Source organism: Protopterus annectens, chromosome 1.part1 (assembly GCF_019279795.1).
Source record: "Protopterus annectens isolate FY-2018-M chromosome 1.part1, PAN1.0, whole genome shotgun sequence".
NCBI classification, from domain to species: Eukaryota; Metazoa; Chordata; order Ceratodontiformes; family Protopteridae; genus Protopterus; species Protopterus annectens.
This window is the reverse complement of record NC_056726.1, coordinates 1,619,133,834-1,619,153,943: the sequence shown is the minus strand read 5'-3', so window position 1 is coordinate 1,619,153,943 and position 20,110 is coordinate 1,619,133,834. Positions and strand designations below refer to the sequence as shown.

Genomic DNA, 20,110 nt, shown 5'->3' with positions numbered 1-20,110 from the left:
ACTGCACCTGACAGGTTGTATGTTAGCAATATGTGTGTGTGTTTGGTATGTTGTTTGTAATATCTGTGTGATTCGGAGCATATCTGTGGATGCCCAACATGGTTCCTACCATCAGTTGGGTAACCCTTGTGATTATCCTTAGTGTCCTGTACGTTTTGTATCTTCATAGGTTCATGGGTTCATACTAGGCTATACACCCTAGGCCATTAGTAAGCCTAGCCAGAGTGTGTGTGTCTTTCGCCACCCCTTGCTATGTTCAATTATAGCCATTTATGAAGTTCTTCACTGTGCCTCTGTCTGGTCGTGACACAGTGAGGACCCCCAGTATACATGTACGGTCATCCATCCACCTGGCAATATTCCTATTGAGGGGTGTCAGTGAGGGGGTCTGCCTACCATGGATTGGGATCCAGTTTTTGGGTGTGGGGAGCCTCTGGGTTATGTATCTGTCCCTCCAGCACATAATATTTCATTATGTGTTGAGGCTGACATCTGTGACTCTCACAGCTCCAATGGCTTTGATTTCCTGTGGTGGAGCATGTCCATTACTCCTGTGTTGGACATGGCCTTGTACAACAGACATACAATGCCTCTGTGTAGGCATTGTACCCCAGTCAGCTGGGGTGTCTACAGCCAGGCAGCATATGACATATATTTCACACCCTTTATCCTGTTGGTGGGGTAACTATGAGGTCTTCCAAACCGCTGCAGGTGTCACGTACGGTACATCCCATATGAGTCATTGTACTAGATTATGGGTCTGATAAGGGAACAGTACAGCAGCACAGTGACCTCTGTTGATGTTGATGTGAATCCTTTCATGATACGGTGTCCAATATCGACAATTTTCATAGCCATATTGGCATTGTGGGTGTCACATGACAGATTAATGTCGACCTGTGTAACTAGGTCCCTGATTACTCCTTGCATACATAATGGTTTGACACCTATGTGGTAATTTGTGTGTACCTTGTCTGGTATTTGGTGGGACATTCATACTGTCCAGTGTCTTCAGGATGTCTGGGTGGAGTTCATGTGTGTGAGAGTGTGGTCTGTCGCATGCTACAGACTGTACAGCAGTTTTGACTACAGTTATGTGCACATGGGTGGTCTCCGCTGCTTTGTGCATTGTCAGTTACCTGGCAATATGGGTGTCTGTGCTGCATATGGATACTCCCCCTCCTTTAATGTTTTGGTGCAGGTATTGGGGCCATAACACATGATATGTGGTATAACCTAGTAGTGCTGGTGTGCTATCACTAGGCTTGCAGCAGGCTTCTGTCACTGCACATACATTGATGTTCTCCATAATGGGAAGTGCCTCAGGGGCATGCATATTGCAGTTTACATATCTGGCATTGGTCAGCATTACCCTTATTTTTCCTACCACTTATGTTTTCTAGGGTGGTGGGTAGTCTTTTTGGCCTTGCCTACATATGGCTCTATGGAGGCGGCAAAGGCCTTATCCAGTATCCAGACGCACACGGGTAACAGCTGCAAGCCATCCCTGGAACAGCAGCATGGCTTGTCATGCCTGACATCTCAAGGAGACAGACATTAGACCCTCTTGGACTGACAGCTGTAACTGTGCCAGCTGTTAAACATGAGCATTCTGTGTTTGTACTGTGGCATCATTCTTGGTGAGGGTTGGATGCTGCACACAGCCAGTGTCATACCGCCCTGGGGTACATACTCAGCGGGACCATCCATGTCTCTTTTGATGTTGACCAGAGAGGTACATCTCAGGTAATTCACACCAGCATGGACATTGAGTGCATCATATTTCTGCTTGCTTTGGGGTGACCTGCGTACTTGTGTTATGTGGCATTTTGTGGCAGCCTACAGGCAGCTTACTCTACCCTTTCCCTTGTTCAGTCTTGTGAGTGGGACAGCAGTGTGTCTGCCTATACAGACACCTATTACGACTGTATCAGGCATGTTGTTTCTCCTTCTGGCCTGTGACTGTTTGGCACACCAGCTTTGCGTACTATTCGTAGCATGTGCTATGTTTGAAGGTTGTGGTTGCTTGTGATCTGCTTTGGAGGCTTCTGTTGGTGTGGTGTGTTTGTAATTAAGGCCTCCGGGAATATTTGTCTGTGTTTATGTGTTTGGTTTACAGTTGTGGTAGGTCTATTTGGGACTGGGTTTGTGGTGTATGTGGTTACCTTCTCCTCCTGACTAGTTTTGACAGTACTGAGTTGGTGGAGCTCAACCTCTGGTTTGCATACATGGATGCATCTATCACATATATTTGTATTTATTGGGGGGTGCTGTGGTTGTCTGTGTACTTGGGACTGGTGTCACATTGCCTCTGGATTCACAGATTCTACTTGTTGTGGCTGGACTTAGTGGATTGTATGTGTGGACATATGTTATTGCCATACTACTGGTCAGTGATTACTTCCCTTTTTATGTTTGCTCTATCATGTGGTAGCTTCCTCATTCTCTTGCATGGTTTGGTAATGGCTGGGGTCCAGCATGCCAGATGCCTGCGTGTATGGCATTGTGTGTTGTTGTTATTTGTGATTGCATACTCCAAGCATTCCTGGCTGTGTTCATGGAATGCCTGTATAACATGTTCTGTGGTGTGTCCCATATTCTGCACTTGTACAAGGCCTTTTGTGGATTCAACATTGGTTTTGAGGGCTGCAACCTATGCTTTACACATGTTTTTCACTGTGGTATTCTGGCCAGGGACTGGGGTCAGGATGTGTATATCCAGTGTGATTACTCTATGGTCTGGTCTTACCAGTGAGGGGTACACTTCTCATCTTGCCATACAGTACACATGTTGCTGATTATCACATCCAGTATGCTTACCCCTCTTGTGGGAGTGGTACATTGTTCCTGGGCATTTTGGTTTATGGATTCTGGGTAATTTTCTCCTACTGTGTTGGTGCTAGTATAATGCTCCCGGTGTATGTCTGGGTATTTTCAGTCAAGCAATATAATGTGGTTTGGGGGGATTGATATATTCATGTATTCCGACATAGGCCATGTGCAGTTCCTGGTATTAGGACAGTAGTCTGCAGCAGGCTATATACTGGGAGGTGGTTTTAGCCATTGGTATTTGACCATGGCTAATCCATGCTGCTTCTTGTTGTGGTATCAACATGGGGGTGTGGTTATCCTTGCCATTTCTTGCTAGTCACCCTCCTTTTGTAGCTTGTTCCATGTTTTGCGGCTGTACAGCACAGTATGAGGTGTGATCTGGTAGTGTTATGGTGCTGATGTGAGCCTTGACCCAGTTCTCTATTACAGGACTGGTATCTACATTCTCCATACTGTGTGCATTTACACTGCACACATCTTGCTGTTTAGACATCTGTCATTGGGTAGCATTACATCTAGGTTCCTATCCCTTGTAGAACCTATGAAGGTGGGTTTGCGTTTTGAGACTTACCTATTCAGGGCATGCTCTGTGTACTGACAGCCTTTGCCAGTATCCATGGGGCATAGCATGATAGGTGCACACCTCCCCTAGCAGGTGGTGCATCATGTCATGCTCCGCATGTCTTCCCAGCCTGAAACACATTGGCTCCCCTTTGACTAACTGCATTACTTCAGCCAGTTATTGCACTTGATCATCCCATCGTCATTTTGTGGCTTCATGCTTGGTGAGGGTGGATGTTAGCCAGGGTGCTCATGTGTGCATATAGTACATGGTGTTACATTACTTAACACATGGCATTCATGCCTCAGGTGGTGCTGCAGGGCTGCCTCTGTCGGATGCGCATATTACACTTCCCTGTACATGTTTGTGAGCAGGTCATGTCATTTCAGGCATCCATGTTATTATTTGAGTGAGTCAGAGGGGGTATCATTCCCAGGGTTCCTACTGAGCCAGTGTATGTGCTATGCGTTGCCTCTTGCCAAGGCCAGGGCATACTGGGCCTGCCTCCTTCTGCCTAATGGGGCAGGCTCAGGTTGTTCCTCCTCCGAGTCACGCTCTGCCTGTGATGGCCTTGGCAATGGTGGGGGGCTGTTTGGCCCGGCCCTATGCTGGTCCTGCTGCAGCTGTTTTCGCAAGATCATATTATGTAGCATAGCACATACCATGACAATTTGGGTACATGTAGTTGGTGTGTACTGCAAGGCTCCACCAGATGTGTCCAGACACCAGAACCATGACTTCAGCATCCCAAACACACGCTGTATTACATTACGTGTTTGTGCGTGTGCCTTATTATGGCTTTCCTGTTCAGGTGTGTGTGTGTTTCTGATGGGTGTCATCAGCCAAGGCTCCAGTGCATAACCTGCATCTCCCACTAGGTGTCCGTGTGGGATGTCCCCATTGGCAAATGTCTGGTACAGCTGCGTCAAATGCCAGATGTGGGAATCGTGGTAACTCCCAGGGAAGCCAGCACACACATTCATTATTATGCCCTGGGCATCACACACGACCTGGCAGTTGATCGAGGGGAAGCCCTTGCGGTTAATGTAGGCCCTACTCCGCTCACCGGCTGGTGCTTTGATGCGTATGTGCGTGCAGTCTATTCCACCCACTACCTCAGGGTATTCCGCTATTTGCTGGAAGAGACGCATATTGCTGGCCAATACCTCACGGGCATTGGGGAAATATACATGATCACCGACATGTGCTGACATGGCATCCAGGAACTGGTGCAGTACCCTGGAGGCTGATGCCTGTGATATCCCCATCATATCGCCAGTTGGTCTCTGGAAGGTACCTGTTGCTAGTATTCTTAGGCCAACACATACCTCGGTATCCACTGGGATGGGTTCCCCTCTGTTAGTTCTGTGTGTGAGGCGTGGCCTGCACAGCTCAACAATTTGCTGCAGGAGCTCTCTGTCCACTCTATAGCACTCTACTATCTCCAGCTCATGTAACGCATGGTAGGTGACCCTGGGCCTGTACACTCTTCTCCGTCTCCTCACTGTGGGTTGTCTGGCACCATCTGCATTGTCATCACCGTCAGCAAGTCGCCTATGTCTCATTATGACAGCTATGGCAGCCCCTAACATTTCTGCTCTGAGTTCAGCTTTTTCAGTTTTCACTTCTATTAGCTTACTCCTGTCTTGCAGTGTCTCTTAAGGGAAACATCCTGCACTACTGTTTGCAGAGTTTTAAAGTTTTAAGTACTGGGCTGGGCTACTATTCTGCCTGTGTAATTGCCTGCTTCTAATTGTTTTCACCTGCTAGCTTCAGCAGTTATCCCTCCTAGCTTCCTATTAATTCTGTTGCTTCCTTTTTCCTCTCTGTTTCCTCAGGGGGGAGCAACGTGCATGCTATCAGAAACACGCTTACAGTGGCTTACACACATGTACACGTGCTTACACGGTTCAGAATCTACTTATTCAGGTTAAAATGGGCATACACCCACGCAAACACTGTTACATGTCTGCCAACAGCCTCCAACATACTCAGCCTGCCCTACACGCGTGCACACCCGCACAAACAGTGTTAAACATCTCCCAACATGCTCCCACATGCTCAGTCTGCCTTACAAGCACACACACTGCCCTACTCGCGCTTCATGGCGCGCACATGTGCGCATGCATGCCCAGCAAGAAACTTTGGTGTAAGTAACAGTGTACACCTTCCATTTCTTGACTTTCCATGACTTATCTAGTGGCACACCTCTTTCCATGATCTGTGTCTGTCATCTGTCATGTTACACTGGCCTCCAATGAACTGCATTTCTTTCTACCATTCCCCCCTGTGATGTCACCTATCTCCTACTCTATTCCTCCCCCTTATGTATCTCTTACACTACTCAGACTGTGCTCATTTGCTATGTGACTGTGAGATTCAGTATCCTAACCCTCATTTACATGAGATTGCCTACTAATGCTTAGTTACATGTCTTAGACTCAGCTTCCCCCCTTAGCAACCACTACACGGTGGCCATGTTGTTTTTGGTCTGCTGGTCCCTGCATTGCCATTCCATGTATTGCATGAAACCCACATTTGTGGGTTTATAACTTTCATTTTCATGTTTTATATAGCACAGCCCGTTTGCGCGGGGCTGCGCTGGGTTTAAACATCAGCGATCGGCGAAAAAAAAAATTATATTTTTAATATTTTGGCATCGGGTTATATTGCCAATGGCCGCATATTTGGCCATTGGCATGCTGCCTGAGTCATATGCACCCTTTTTTTGGAGCTGACATGGCTCCATTGGGGAATTTGCAGAAACGTACTCAGTTGTCAACTTTGTACATTTGTGCAGCTAAAACGTCTCTTACACGGACTGGTTTCTGCTTCGTGGATCGCTAATATACCTCATTTGCATACCTTTCGGCTGCAAGTGAGGTATTTAGCATGTCCACACCCAGTCCGTGTAAGAGACGTTTTAGCTGGTCTCTTACATGGAGTTTAGGGCTGTTCCTGGATCGCGAGGCTTGCATGGAGTGTTGCACGTCTCTTACACTCCGTGCAAGCCTTCGTGAATCCTGCCCATCGTCATCATGTTCAAGTCTTACATAGTGAAATGTCGTCATCATGTTCTAGTCCTATATAATGAAACATCATCAAACACTTTCAACCATAGAGCTCAGCTTGTATATTAAGTGGAAACCAAATACAAGAACTGGATCAAACTACTTGCCATCAAACAGCATAAATATTTGCCAAAGCTATAAGTCAGCACCAGAGATTTTCTTTTACATCCCACCATGGGATTGAAATTAGACTGGCAGGACAACTGTTGTCCAATTACTTCTTAGACCATCCTTTCCATTTAGAAAATAGTGTCACCAAGCTTCAATTATGCAGAGCTACAGAAACATCTAAGAAAATAGTGTAAAAGTTTACCAATGGTCTGCAAAACACAAGTGCAAGCTGTTACACCACATTTTGGGGCAGCTTGTGGAGTCTTTGAATTTTACCACTCTCAGTTATATGATTTCATCCTCATGTTCTACCATTGATGCACCATTAGCTTGTTTATCCCCTTTTTACCAGTCACTCTAATTTTCTGTTCATGCCCCTCCTCATCTGTCCTGTGTAAAATGTGAAAAAGAATATAGTATTTCTGCCTGATCTTGCATATTTCAGTCTTTTCACTGGTTTCCTTCAATGAAATTTCTTACCAGGTTCTCTTCCGTTCACACATGTGTTACTGACATTGTTAATCCTGAAAATAGTTAAACATCTGAAGGTCACCTCTTCCTCACTTCTTATGTCATAATTCTTTCTTGGGTCACCTGTTTTCGTCCAATTTTCATGTCTTATCTGACACAGCTCATCAGTGTCTTTATACATCCTTCTTCTGCTGATAAATGACATATCATTCCTTACGACCTTCAAACCAACATGATTTTCAGAAAATATTATGCTAATTTCTAACTCCTAATTTTTCACCAGGTTCATTTGAAGAACACCAGCAGTGGACAACTAGGACATTGCTAAAAGAGATGTTTTTCATTGAAGTGTGTTTAGATGGCCTGTTGAGGATATTTTCACTAAAGCATATTCTGCTAAGAGTGAAAGGAGGATTCCAAACTGTAAACATGCTCCCTTTTTTTCACATACTGTACAGCTAACATGGTCAGCACCAACATGTGCCCAGCACGAAATCAGTGACATTTGCTTTTAAACCAAGCACTAATTTCCCAACACCTTTTGCAATTGAAAATCACAGCATAGTTACCATAACACCAACCTGAAACTCAGTACTCATTGTTCAGATTCAACTCTTATAGTAGAGATAACATTTACAAAGCTGTTTATGTGCTTCAAAGGTGACTGATTAATGCCTGATTTGCATGTGAGAAGTAATATTGATGTGACTAACACAAAACTTACCAAGCCACAGAAGGCCAAGAATTTTTTCCCTGCCAATTTCAGGCTGGTAATAGCAAACTCATGTTGGACAGTTTCCCTCTCTTACCCAGCTGCATTATAGACGGGATCATCTTCTCTTCTGTGGTATAAACTACAATAAGCACATAGCAGAATATGTAGGATTGCTGGTGGTCTCCATGTCAGTACCTACAACTGTATGCCACTAAGGAACATTAAGTCACTGAAGTTCGGTCATCATCTCACTCTGGCTAAAATAATTGAATGTCACCTAATCTAACTACGATTTCTTATGTGCAGTGCTCATCAAACTACTAATTATTTTGTGCAATATCAATTGGAAACAGCTCCCTAGTGAACTTTGGGCATCTATAAATAGATTAGTGTACTTTCCAAAGTGAAAAAATATATATCCAGTAGTTCAAGGTTCACAGCCAATGCTGAACGTCTGAAAAAAATAGAGCCTGATGTATATCTCTAAAAAAGAACACCTTCATGTCCTTGCTAAAAACTATATATAGTAATAGGTCCTGCAGTTATGGTTATCCCTGGATCATGTAGTACTTTCAAAAAATGTTGATCAAGCAATGTTTTTGAAATGTTTTGATTGTGAATGTTTCAGACATGTTTTGTCTTCCAGTATCTTTATTTCTCTTCTTTCTCCTCAGCCTCATTTTGTGTTATTAATTTCTTTTACCTCCCTACCCTAAGCTTTACTTTCTCTATGATGTGGCAGCATTTGTGAAGACTGACTATGAACCTTGTACAAGGTAAATCTGAAGTCGATGTTTATTACTGGAGTACTTAAACCGAAGCTTGTAACTGTTGTATGAATGAAAGGTATACATTATTAATTGTGTCTTAATCTATCTACACCTGTTTCTACATTATTTAATCTAAGTAGACAGTTTTGTATCACTTCATATACGACCTATTTATTCTTAAGTTATTGATTGCCTTTTATATTGTACTGCACTGTATTGTCACCATTCCCCTCAACCTCATAGCACAAGAATCAGCTAAGAGAAAGCCAAAAATAACTGATGGATAAAGGCCCTAAAATAGGGACAGAGTTGTAAAAAATCTCTCCTATAAACTTAAAATACCAGATTTTATAATAGCATGCATTTCCTTAAGGATATGGAATCTGAAACTGTAATGCCTGCCATTATTTACTGGCTACAATCCTCAATAATTTGCCTGAAAACCACATATTTTGTGAGGTAGAAATCAAAAATTAGAAAATTAGAGGCATGAATTTGAACATTCTGTGAAATATTGGGGAGGGTGGCCTAATGGTTAAGGTGTTTGCCTTACAAACACAAGGTGCAGGGTTTGAATTTCACAAGGGATAATTGGTTATTCTTAAAATGGCTCGCAAGGGCAGTTAGCCTTGTACTCATCTAAGAATCTGTGAACCTATTGGACATCTGAGAAGTATGATTATGCTTATTGGAGTATTTGTCCTCAAGTATCAGCTGAAAATTTCCCATTTAAGAAATGTAGGGAATGAATAACATGAGTAAATTCATCACTGCAATGATTATGGTGCAGTATAGGCATACACTTCTCTAGAAAAAAAGGTCTGTAATAAACTGAAAGCCTAGCCACTGAGCAGGCTTTCATGCTCCATTGGAAACTGTTGATATATCAGGTTGTTTCCCTTTCTTAAAAGAAGAAATAAGTTATATCCCCACCATTCTGCTAACTCTGTAAAGGATGATCTCAACATGAATGAGATCATTCATGTGAGTGCAATCTGGGCACACTAAATAAAGCAGTTCCTTAAAAAAAAAAATGATACATTAATGAGCCAATTATTGTCAAGAACCTCTACAATGTAAGCATTATAGATATCAGATAGCCATGCCTAACAAAAATGTATATCTATATATCTATCTGTATATCTATATCTCGCACATAACTGAAGACGAAACAACAGAGACGAGAACCACAAAACTTCTATTAAACAAACAACCACATAGCCAACAAGTTTCCAATGGTAAGTAACCACTGGGCCAACAAGGGGTAAATTTAGTGCAATCCTGGAGTTGGTATATTTAGTTGCGGGTGTGGGGGGTGGGGCATAGCCCTTCCACCTGAGTGGGTTGTGGATGCTGTGGTGTACTGCCCATTAGTTGTTGGCCAGTGGTTACTTACCATGGGAAACCTATATCCGTTCATTTAATTGAAGTTTGTGTTTCTCCTCTCAGTCTTTTGTCTTCAGTTATGTGCAATTTCATGCTTGTGAAGTAGACATATATATATTTATTTATTATATATATGGTTTACTATTAAAAGTATGAAATTCAAAATAATTTCATACTTAAATGTTGACAATTAATGTTGAAACTGCAGATTTATGACTGTTTAGTTAGTCATAAATCTGTAGTAATTGTCAAAATGTTGATTTTGACATTTTACGTCAATTAACGACGATACCACCCTTGCCGTAAATACCAACCTCCTACAACTAACATTCCATTTATGCAGGAGGGGCAAGCTCCCCCTGCACCCCCTGTGGAGGCAGCACCCCCCCATACCACCCCTAACTATATATTCCAACTCCGAGATCGCATTACAGTGAGGATAGGAATGTATTTCCTTAACCACACTGTACTGCGATCTCTATACATCCCTTCAAATGTTTATATTTGCGAATGCATAGGACATTCGCAAATATAACATTCGAACATTTGGAATGTACTCATATGAACTATTCGAACATGTGTAGTTCGAATAATTCATTGGCTTACATTCCGAAGTCCAGATGTTAATAGTAAACCATATATATATATATATATATATATATATATATATATATATATATATATATATATATATATATATAAATAATGTATATCTATCTATATATATATGTGTGTGTGTGTGTGTGTGTGTGTATATATATATATATATATATATATGTGTGTGTGTGTGTGTGTGTGTGTGTATCTATATATATATATATATATATATATATATATATATATATACATATATCTGTGTGTGTGAGTGTGCGCGCGCATGTAAAATAGCAAGCTGCTTCAAAAAATAGCAGGTAAATGCTGGACAAAACTATTTTAATGACAGAAGAAAATCAGAAAGTTGTCCTGAGAGTCTAACCATTTGTAGTTATCAATGTAAGGGGCCAGATATGTGAGACAGGAAGTTAAGTACTGCAAAAATCAATCAAATGCCATTTAAGAAAGCAAGCTGTGCTGAAGCAACACATCTGTTTATTTATGATTTGGAAAGCATACATGTTACTGAAAAAAACATCTGAAACTAGTATAATTTAAATAATTTTTACCCAGACCTTGTGCAAATAATAATGGACATTTAGTTCTGCAAAAATTTGCTTTTGGCTAGCTGGGACCTAAAGTTATATGACTGAATGAGTCCTGGACAGGATGACAGGACAGAGCTTTGTGCAAAGAGTCAAACACTGACGCTGATCACCTCAGGATACGCCAATAAGTCGTTTATTTCTGACACATTTGTGATAGGATATAAATGATTCTCCAGCATTTTCAGACACAGACGTAGTGAAATAGAAGATGATATGGAAGGAAATGATGCAAATCTAGTGGCAATATCAGCGATAGCTTGCAGCTGATGTTCACTTTGATGCCTTATAACTGAAGCTAACTCTGACATGGCAGGTGCAATGGCTAGGTTTTTTAGCAAGAATTTTCCTTCAGAGATATAGCAGCATTCTGGCTAATGCAAAAGCTATGACGGCTTTGTAAGCCTTGAAAAATCGACCTCAAGAGTTATACCGAGTGAAGTTTAAGCTCTATGCAGAATTTCTTTGTAGCCTTCTGTGCTTTTATATACAACATAAGATGTTATGCTTCACACAGTTCCTATATCAGACCCAGCTGTGAGAATATAGCAGCTGCATAAACAGTAAGCATAGATTGATAAATTGGACTAATTGCTGATCGCAGCTATGAATGCCACACTACAGTCAATTTAATGTGGCCAGTTTGTAATAATATGTTACTTTCTCTATCAAAAGGCTGATTGCATGACAGGATACTTAGCCATCTTATATAATATTCTCTGTGATAAAGATGCAGAAGTGTGGTGCTAGCTGTCAGTTATTTATTTTATTTATTTAAGATTTGTTTACTGGGAAAGTCTGACTGGACACAGGTCCTTATTCAGCAGAGGCCCAGGGAAAAAAGCTCCATGAGTAACAGTAAATTTTCATGCACACATTACAATAATCAAAAAATATAAAGTCAACAAAATATAGTATACATAAGAACATACAAATTTGTTACATTTTGACAACAAAACCTAGGGTTTGAACATAGCTAGTACTATTTGTAGTTATGACATGTCAAGGTCGGTAGGAACAAAGGGTTAAAGACCGGGGGGGAAGTTGGATATGTTTTGGGTATACTGTGATGTATCAGAGCACTCATGAGGGGTAAGTACAGGAACATAGCCACTTATTTTTTAGATAAGCTTTAAGTGATAGCTTAAAGTGGTTAGTGGATGAGATTGAGAGAATGTAGTTAGGAAGGGAGTTCCATATACAAGATACATAGTTGGAAAATAAAGATTTTCCTGCAGTGTTGTTGGCCTTGGAGACGTTGACTAAGTTCTTGTTGTTAGAGCGAAGTGGTCTGCTGGAACTGTAAGGAAGGATGAGATTTTGTGGTGCAAGGGTTCTAGTTGCTTGTGTTACAATTTTGTGAGTTATAGAGAGTTGGTTGTAAAGAATAATGTTGGGAAGCTCAAGCCAGTCTAGTATCCTTAAAGCTGTACAATGATGTGTTCTATATAGGCAGTCAGATGCAAACAATGTTATTATAACATGCTTCTAGCTTAGACAAGCCAGTTTTCTTTAGATTAGTTAAAAATGGAGAGGAATATAGTAGAGTGGAGAGCAGATGGGTTTGTGCTAATGTAATTTTGGCCATTGTGGTCAGGTACCTGTTGTGCCTATATAGACTTTCAAGTTTTTTATCGACTTTTTTTATAGTTAGGGGGACATGTAAGTCATATTTTAGGGCATGGTCTATTTCCACTCCAAGAAGCTTTATATGGGTTGTCGGGGAGATCACAGCATTGTCTTTGGCTATTATGTTAAATGTTTGCATGAGATAGATGTCTTGTTAGGTTGGAAGAGTAATAATTTAGTTTTGTTTGGGTTCAGGATTAGATGGGCATAGGTTAACCATGTTTCAACAGAAGTGAAAGATTCCTGTGTTTGAGAATGAAGAGTTGGTAGAGAAGTGGCAGCACAGATAAGCGTTGAATCATCTGCATACTGTATTATAGAACCATGTGGAGTAGCTGTATGTAGATTATTAGTAAAGAGGGAGAAAAGGACAGGGCCCAGGATAGATCCTTGGGGGACACCAATGGATAAAGGAAGGCATGGAGATAGGTCACCCTACCATAGAACAGACTGTTGACAGCCAGATAAATAGTTATGAAACCATGCTGTGGCAGATGGTGAGAAGGATAGTTCAGTTAGTACATCTATTAGTTTGGAATGGGAGACCATATCAAAAACTTTTGATAAGTCTAGAAAGATGGCAGATACAAAGTTGTTATTCTTGTGATGGTTTATGGAATTAGTGAAGGATAAGAGAGCTGTAGTGGTACTATGTGATGGGTGAAACCCATGCTGAGTACTTGCGAGAAGGTTATTTGTTAGTAAGAATGGAGATGAATACACTTTTTGAGTAGCGTAGAAAGAGGTGAAAGAATAGCAATTAGCTGATAGTTTGCCAACTCTGTGGAAGGTCCCCCTTTATGAAGTGGGATTACATGGGAAATTTTCCACAGTTGAGGGATCTTGTTTTCGAGAATGGATCTATTTATAAGGATAGATACTGGGAAGGCTATAGATTCCACTGCAATTTTGAGGTATTCACTGGGTAAGTTATCTAGGGCAAGTGTTGTAGGTTTTAGTTTCTGTAGTAGTTTTTTATAGTGGATGTAGGAACTAGGGAAAAAAAGAACTAGGCATTGCCAGTTGTAGACTTGACTGGTTTGGTATCAGGAGTAGGAGTTTGCTGTTTGGAAAGGGCAATTATAGATTCAGTAAAATGTTTGTTAAAAATGGTAGCTATGCTATCAGAATTGTTGTGGATGTTTGGCATTGGAGTAGTAGATTTTCCTGAGTGAAGGATTGAGTTTATAGCTGGCCAGAGTTTCTGAGGGTTTTTTTGATGTGTGTTTTGAATGTTATGATTGAAATTTATTTTATCCTGTTTTATTTGTTGTTTTGCCTTATTTCTAAGTTCTTGATACTGTTGTTTAGAAACTACTGTGTTGATCTTAAGCCATAGTTCCCAAGCTTTATCTCTAGTTTTCAGAAGGGCCCTATTGTCTCTGCTTAGCCAGGGAGTATAGTTTGATTTTACTCTGATGGTTCTAACAGGGACATGTGCATTTAATATTTCTAAGAAAGATTTATTAAAGTGGTTCACTGCATCATCTAGGTCAAGGTATTTCGGTGGAGTCCAATTGCACCTTTGCAGGTCAGCTAGGAAATTGCCAAGATTAAAGTTATGTTTTTTTCTGTTGTTTAAAAATAAGTTTTGGTGGGAATATGTGTTGTTGTTGTATAAGAAATGTAGGTAGGTGGTCACTCAGACCATCAGGAAAACAACCTGATTGGAATGAGTGAGAGGAGTTATTATAGCAATAACCCACGCCTGGGTGTGGGTAATGCTGGATTTACCCACGGTTGGCGTGGTTTGGTCCCGAGGGCGAAGCCCGAGGGACCAAACAAAGCCAACCATGGTAAATACAGCATTACCCACACCCAGAAGTGGTTATTGCTATTATATGACATTATTTAAGAAAAGAAACTATTACTTTTCTTAAATAATGGCATAGTATAATGCCTGTTTACTGCCCTTCCACAGATGTCTGGCATCCGTGGCAGTTCTGATGTACATCAGAGCTGTGGGCAAAAGCAATGGAGAAAGCAAGATCTCCGTTGCTTTTTACTTTTTTGCTATGTTAAATGGGTTTAACATAGCGAGACAGTGTTAAAATAAGCAACGGAGATGTCCGTTGCTTATTTTACAACTGTCTCGCTATGTTAGACCCATTTAACATAGCGAACAGAAAAAGCAACGGAGATCTTGCTTTCTCCGTTGCTTTTAAAACCTGTCTCGTTATGTTAAATGGGTTTAGCATGGCGAGACAGCTTTAAAATAAGCAACGGAGATCTCCGTTGCTTATTTTAAAGCTGTCTCGCTATGTTAAACCCATTTAACATAGCGAGACAGTGTTTTAAAAGTAGAGTTATACTAATGGAAAAAAGTCCGGGTGACCGGACCTTTTTCCATTAGTATAACTCGATTTACAATGTGCACACTGGCCAATCAGCGTGCACGTTTTTGGAGGGTCATGGTATAATCAGTAATATACAATCCAAGGTGGATTGTTTTTTACTAGCTTTATCTATTTGGGTAGGTTCTTGAATAGTTTGCGTAAAACCATGCAAAAAAAATAGGTACCAACTGCAGACCAGATAAACACCAACTGCAGACCAGATAAACCAGTAAAACCATGCAAGTTTATGTGATGGATGGGGTGATCTGTATGACATGCAAACCAGTGTAAATTAAAATCACCCAGTATGAGTGTCTCCTGACTAAAGGTACTACTTGCCCAGTGCAATAGACATTCTATAACTGGGACATTATTTCCAGGTGGGCTATAGCAGCCAATTATATTGTATTTTTCTTGAATTTATGGTTAGTGTGGTATAGACGATTTCTGCAATGTCCAGTTGTGGAGTTTTGCATTCAAGGAAAGTTAAAGTGAGATGGTCTTTAAAGAGGACAGCAACTCCACCTCCTCTTTTGTTGAGTCTATCTACCCATAGTATGGAGTAACCTAGGGGGCAGTATTTCATTTTCTTTTGTACTTGACTTTAACCATGTTTCAGTGATTGTGACTATGTTTGGGGAGGATGTAGCTAGAGTGGCATGGAGGATGTCCAATTTGTTGGCTATACTTCTAATATTAATGTTCTTTAGCAATAGGTCTGATTGTTTTATGTTTAGGATTGGATGTGTGGATGTGTTGAGACTAGAGTGGTTAGATGGGTTGGTGTTATCTGAGAGTGGTCCAGGGTTTGGGTGGATGTCACCACTAAGCAGTAGCCTAGAGGCAATGTTGGTAAGTAGTTTCAATTGTTTGATAAGTTCATTGTTGAATAACTGAGGATTATAGTGATAATCTTTAGTAGGTATTAATTTAAATGGAAAATATTGGAGGCTAGTAATATTGACAAGTGTAGGACTGATGGTGAGATATCTACATGGAGAAATATGGTAAGGTTGGTTTGTGGTGTGATGAAAAGTGGGTGTCTGGAATGTATTGTGGTGATACGTAGTGAGGTGAGATAGTAATATGAGTGTAGTAAGAAGTGATAGGTGAATAATGAGCATGGCATAGGTCTAGGAGGAGGAGGAAACAGGCTAACAGGAAGTGCATCTAATTGGATGGATAAAGTGTGGGAGTGTCAGCCTACTGCTCAAGAGTAGAAGCACTGGGGGCGGGTGGAATATGGGTGCAGGGTAGGGGAGCGGAGAGAGCCTGAAGGGTGAATGGAGTTGGCAGAGCAACCCCAGCAGGACGAATTCCAAATATTAAGAAAAGTAAACAATACACTATGTTAGAGCTTTTCAACTTATAGAAACCAAATGTTGCTAGCAAGCTCTGTAAGGATGAGTAGAGCTAAGGGAGTTGGAACTGAACTAAAGGCTTGTTTTGGGATAGTTTTAACCTTAGATTCTGGAGCTCACCTGTTTGTATACAGAGGGAATAAGGAACTTGTACAATTAGTAGAGTATGTTCCTTCCTAGTGGCCGACTTCATTAAAGCTTTCCAAGTTAGAAGCTGAATGGAGATCAGTGCAGCTGTGGTCAGCTTACAATGATGGTCACGAAGTAAGAAAAAATTGTTAAAAACAATTCCATGACATTCACCTAATAATTAATTCTACTAGAAGGCTTGTGTTTAAAAGCTGAGATTTCCCAGGACTGATTTGAGCTTCTACTGAAAATTTGCTTCAGAACTGAAGTTGGGGGGGTGGGGGTGTGATGGATATCCCGAACAAACTAATAATTAATTCTACTGGAAGGCTTGTGTTTAAAAGTTGAGATTTCCCAGGGTTTATTTGAGCTTCTGTTGAAAATTTGCTTCAAAACTGAAGTGTGTGGGGGGGGGGGGGCATGATCCCGAGGCTTGTGGCTGGCTTGAGCAAACTAATAATTAATTGTACTGGAAGGCTTGTGTTTAAAAGTTGAGATTTCCCAGGGCTGATATGAGCTTCTGCTGAAAATTTTCTTCAGAACTGAAGGGGGGGGGGGGTGTGATCCCGAGGCTTGTGGATGGCCCAAGCAAAAGTGAGCACAGACAGCAGACTAAGGGAAGCTCCTGCAGGTTGGGACTATACTACATTTTTAGTTATCTAAAACAGAAATCATATACATCATTCTGTATAACATTAGCTTCCAGCATAAAAATTTACCAGGTTTTATGAATACTTGCAATTGTAAAAACTTTATTTATCTGTTAATTAATATAGAATATGTGAAGATCTGGAGTATGAGACAAAATACTTTCAGAGAGTTATTACAAAATTAGTCTCGTTATGAGAGACGAGATCGCAAGCATAACTATCAAGTCTGAATATCTTAAAGTACAAGATATTTCATATGTAATGCTCATGTACATGCTTGTGTATATTGTTTAGCCACCTTCCTTTATTTCATTGTAAATTAAATTATTGTTTATCTTTCATTTCAATGTAATATAATAATTACATTGTTTGTTGTGTGTGTGTGTGTGTGTGTGTGTGTGTGTGTGTGTGTGTGTGTGTGTGTGTGTGTGGATGTGTTTTATTTTAAGGTTTTATGAATTAGTTTTCTTTTTGGTAGCTTTCTACTCTACTTATAGGATGAATTTAAATAATTTTATTTAAGAAGACAAGTACCATTTTTCTGGTTATTTTAGTAGTGTAATGAGGATTATGATAGGATTTTTTAGTCTTGAAGTCTAAATATTTTTATGTAGTCTATTCTCCTTTAGATTAGTTATGTAAGATCAGGTCCATTTTGGTAGTAGTACAGTCATTTAACAACACAGTATTTTGAGGCAGCTGGGAATTTGAGCTAAGCTCTTCAGTGGCCTAGTTACTACTATGGACCTATGTACATAACATCTTCATAAAGCAACTTGTGTACATCCCATGTTGAATGCATGAATTTATGTAATGGTAATCATGGAGTCAGTATTCCCCAACTGCCTGAAGACTGTCAGAAGTTTATGATGTTATGATATATGGTGTGCCATTAAGATAAGTGTGGTTTATTGTTTTATCTATGTTGCTGAGTATGTTAGTTCTACTGGGCCTCAGATATACTCATTGAACAAATCCATTGACTGCTTATATATTGATATGAGCTATTATTAGCCCATAAGATGGGACTTTGGTTTTCCATGTCATCCAAAATAAAAAAAAAGTAGAAAGTGTTTAAAGTGTAGCACCTGAAACTTTTGGTACTCAACAGCAGCAGTACTGCATCGACAATCCAAGCATCTCATTTGAGACTGGATACCAGAGCCTTCATCTTTAAAATATCAATGGCCAGCCAACCTCCTGATGAATCTTTGACTTAATTAGTCAGTGCTCGAAATTGTTAAGTTTAACCATAGGTGATATGGTTTTCTCATAAGAGTAAAGCTATAGTGATCAAATTAAGCCAGAAGGTATGTAAATTATACATCCATGAATAAATCATAACAATATCCACATATGAGCATTTGATATTAATATTTGTTTTAGCACTCAAATCTATTTCTTTGGGCTCACCACTTGTTCAGAACTCGTTGTAAGCACTAAATAAGCTACAAATTACTATTGCACTCAACTTTCCTCACTTGTCTAGAGGAAAATAGTTTTTAGTACTTAATAAATAAGCACCTATCCAGGCATGTCTAAGGGTCAGCTCCCAGTGTTTTCTCCTGTCTACCTGATGAATCTGGGCATCTTGGGGCAATGCAGCAATTGCCTCATGTACACAGACAACCCTCTCCTCCTTCCACCCAACACTACAACCTGTGAGAGATGCACTTATATAGCCAAACTGGAAGCAAAGCTCTCTTCACCCAAGACTGGACTAGACAGTCAAGAGGAAAAGGTAAACACTTGCACCACACCACTCTCAACACATAGTCCCTCAAAACCTACTCCACCAAAATGCACACATAGAAACACAAAACACACACCTACATTTGCGGAGGCTCTCAATAAAAATCTGCTCAAGCAACAGAGACCTCCAAAGCAGAAATGCATGCAACCTCCACCCCCCCCCAACACAACCCAAATGACACATAGCCCACAAACACAGTGTGCCACTCAACCACAGCCCATAAAGCATAACAACATACCCAACAATCTAGTCATAGGTGACTCTATAGTCAGCCACACTGATGTTCCACTCACCTGGCTAAACAAGGAGAAAGTTACTGTCAGCTGCCTGATGAGTGACAGGATCCGCCACATAACGCACGCACACAGGTCACTCCACAACAAGTAGAAATATGACTCTGTCATTGTCCATGTTGTTGTGAATGACCTGAGACATACCTCCCTGGACTACATGAAAAGAGACATGGAGGTGCTCTCCAATCTTGTAGCCCAGGCAGGTATGACCCTAGCCCTGAGTAACATCCTGCCATCATCCAGAATGATACCACAGTACAAGGACAAAATGATTGACTTCAACAATTGGCTAAGCTTCAGGTGTCATTCTAAGGGGATCCAGTATCTGTCTGCTTGGAATGACATGATCGATAGACCACGATGCTTTGCCAGAGATGGCCGGCACTTGTCGCCCTTGGGATTCCGGATACTGGCTAAGGCTCTTGCCAACCCTATAGTGCCTTTTTTAGGCAAGGTCCAAATGACAAATTCACCACCATAACAGGTACAAACAAGCAAAATCTGAGGGAAATACAACTCAATGCTAGATGTCTAAACCTCAAAATGCATTCACTCGAGGCACTCCTTAAAATGGAGAACATCAACATCTGTGCAGTGACAGAGACCTGGTTCAAGGTTCCATAGAACACCCCTGCATTACCAGGCTATAATTCATACCACACCTTTTGGCCACCTAACCTGGACCGAAACACTAAAGGTGGAGGCATGTCCATATTCATTAAGGATATCCACACCTCCAGGCTAGCTGCTCAGCATAATGCACCCGAAATTATCCAAGTGCAACTAACTCTGGGCAAGACCGCAATCCAAATTGTAACTTGCTACAGATCACCCACCATGTA

At 40.8% G+C, this 20,110-nt stretch overlaps 1 protein-coding gene across 1 annotated transcript in view; it reads right to left on the bottom strand.

Moving 5' to 3' along the window:
• The window catches only part of LOC122811637 (ephrin type-A receptor 7-like), an 810,434-nt gene that overhangs the window by 326,334 nt on the left and 463,990 nt on the right, over positions 1-20,110 (bottom strand). The gene's annotated exons all lie outside the window — the stretch shown is intronic.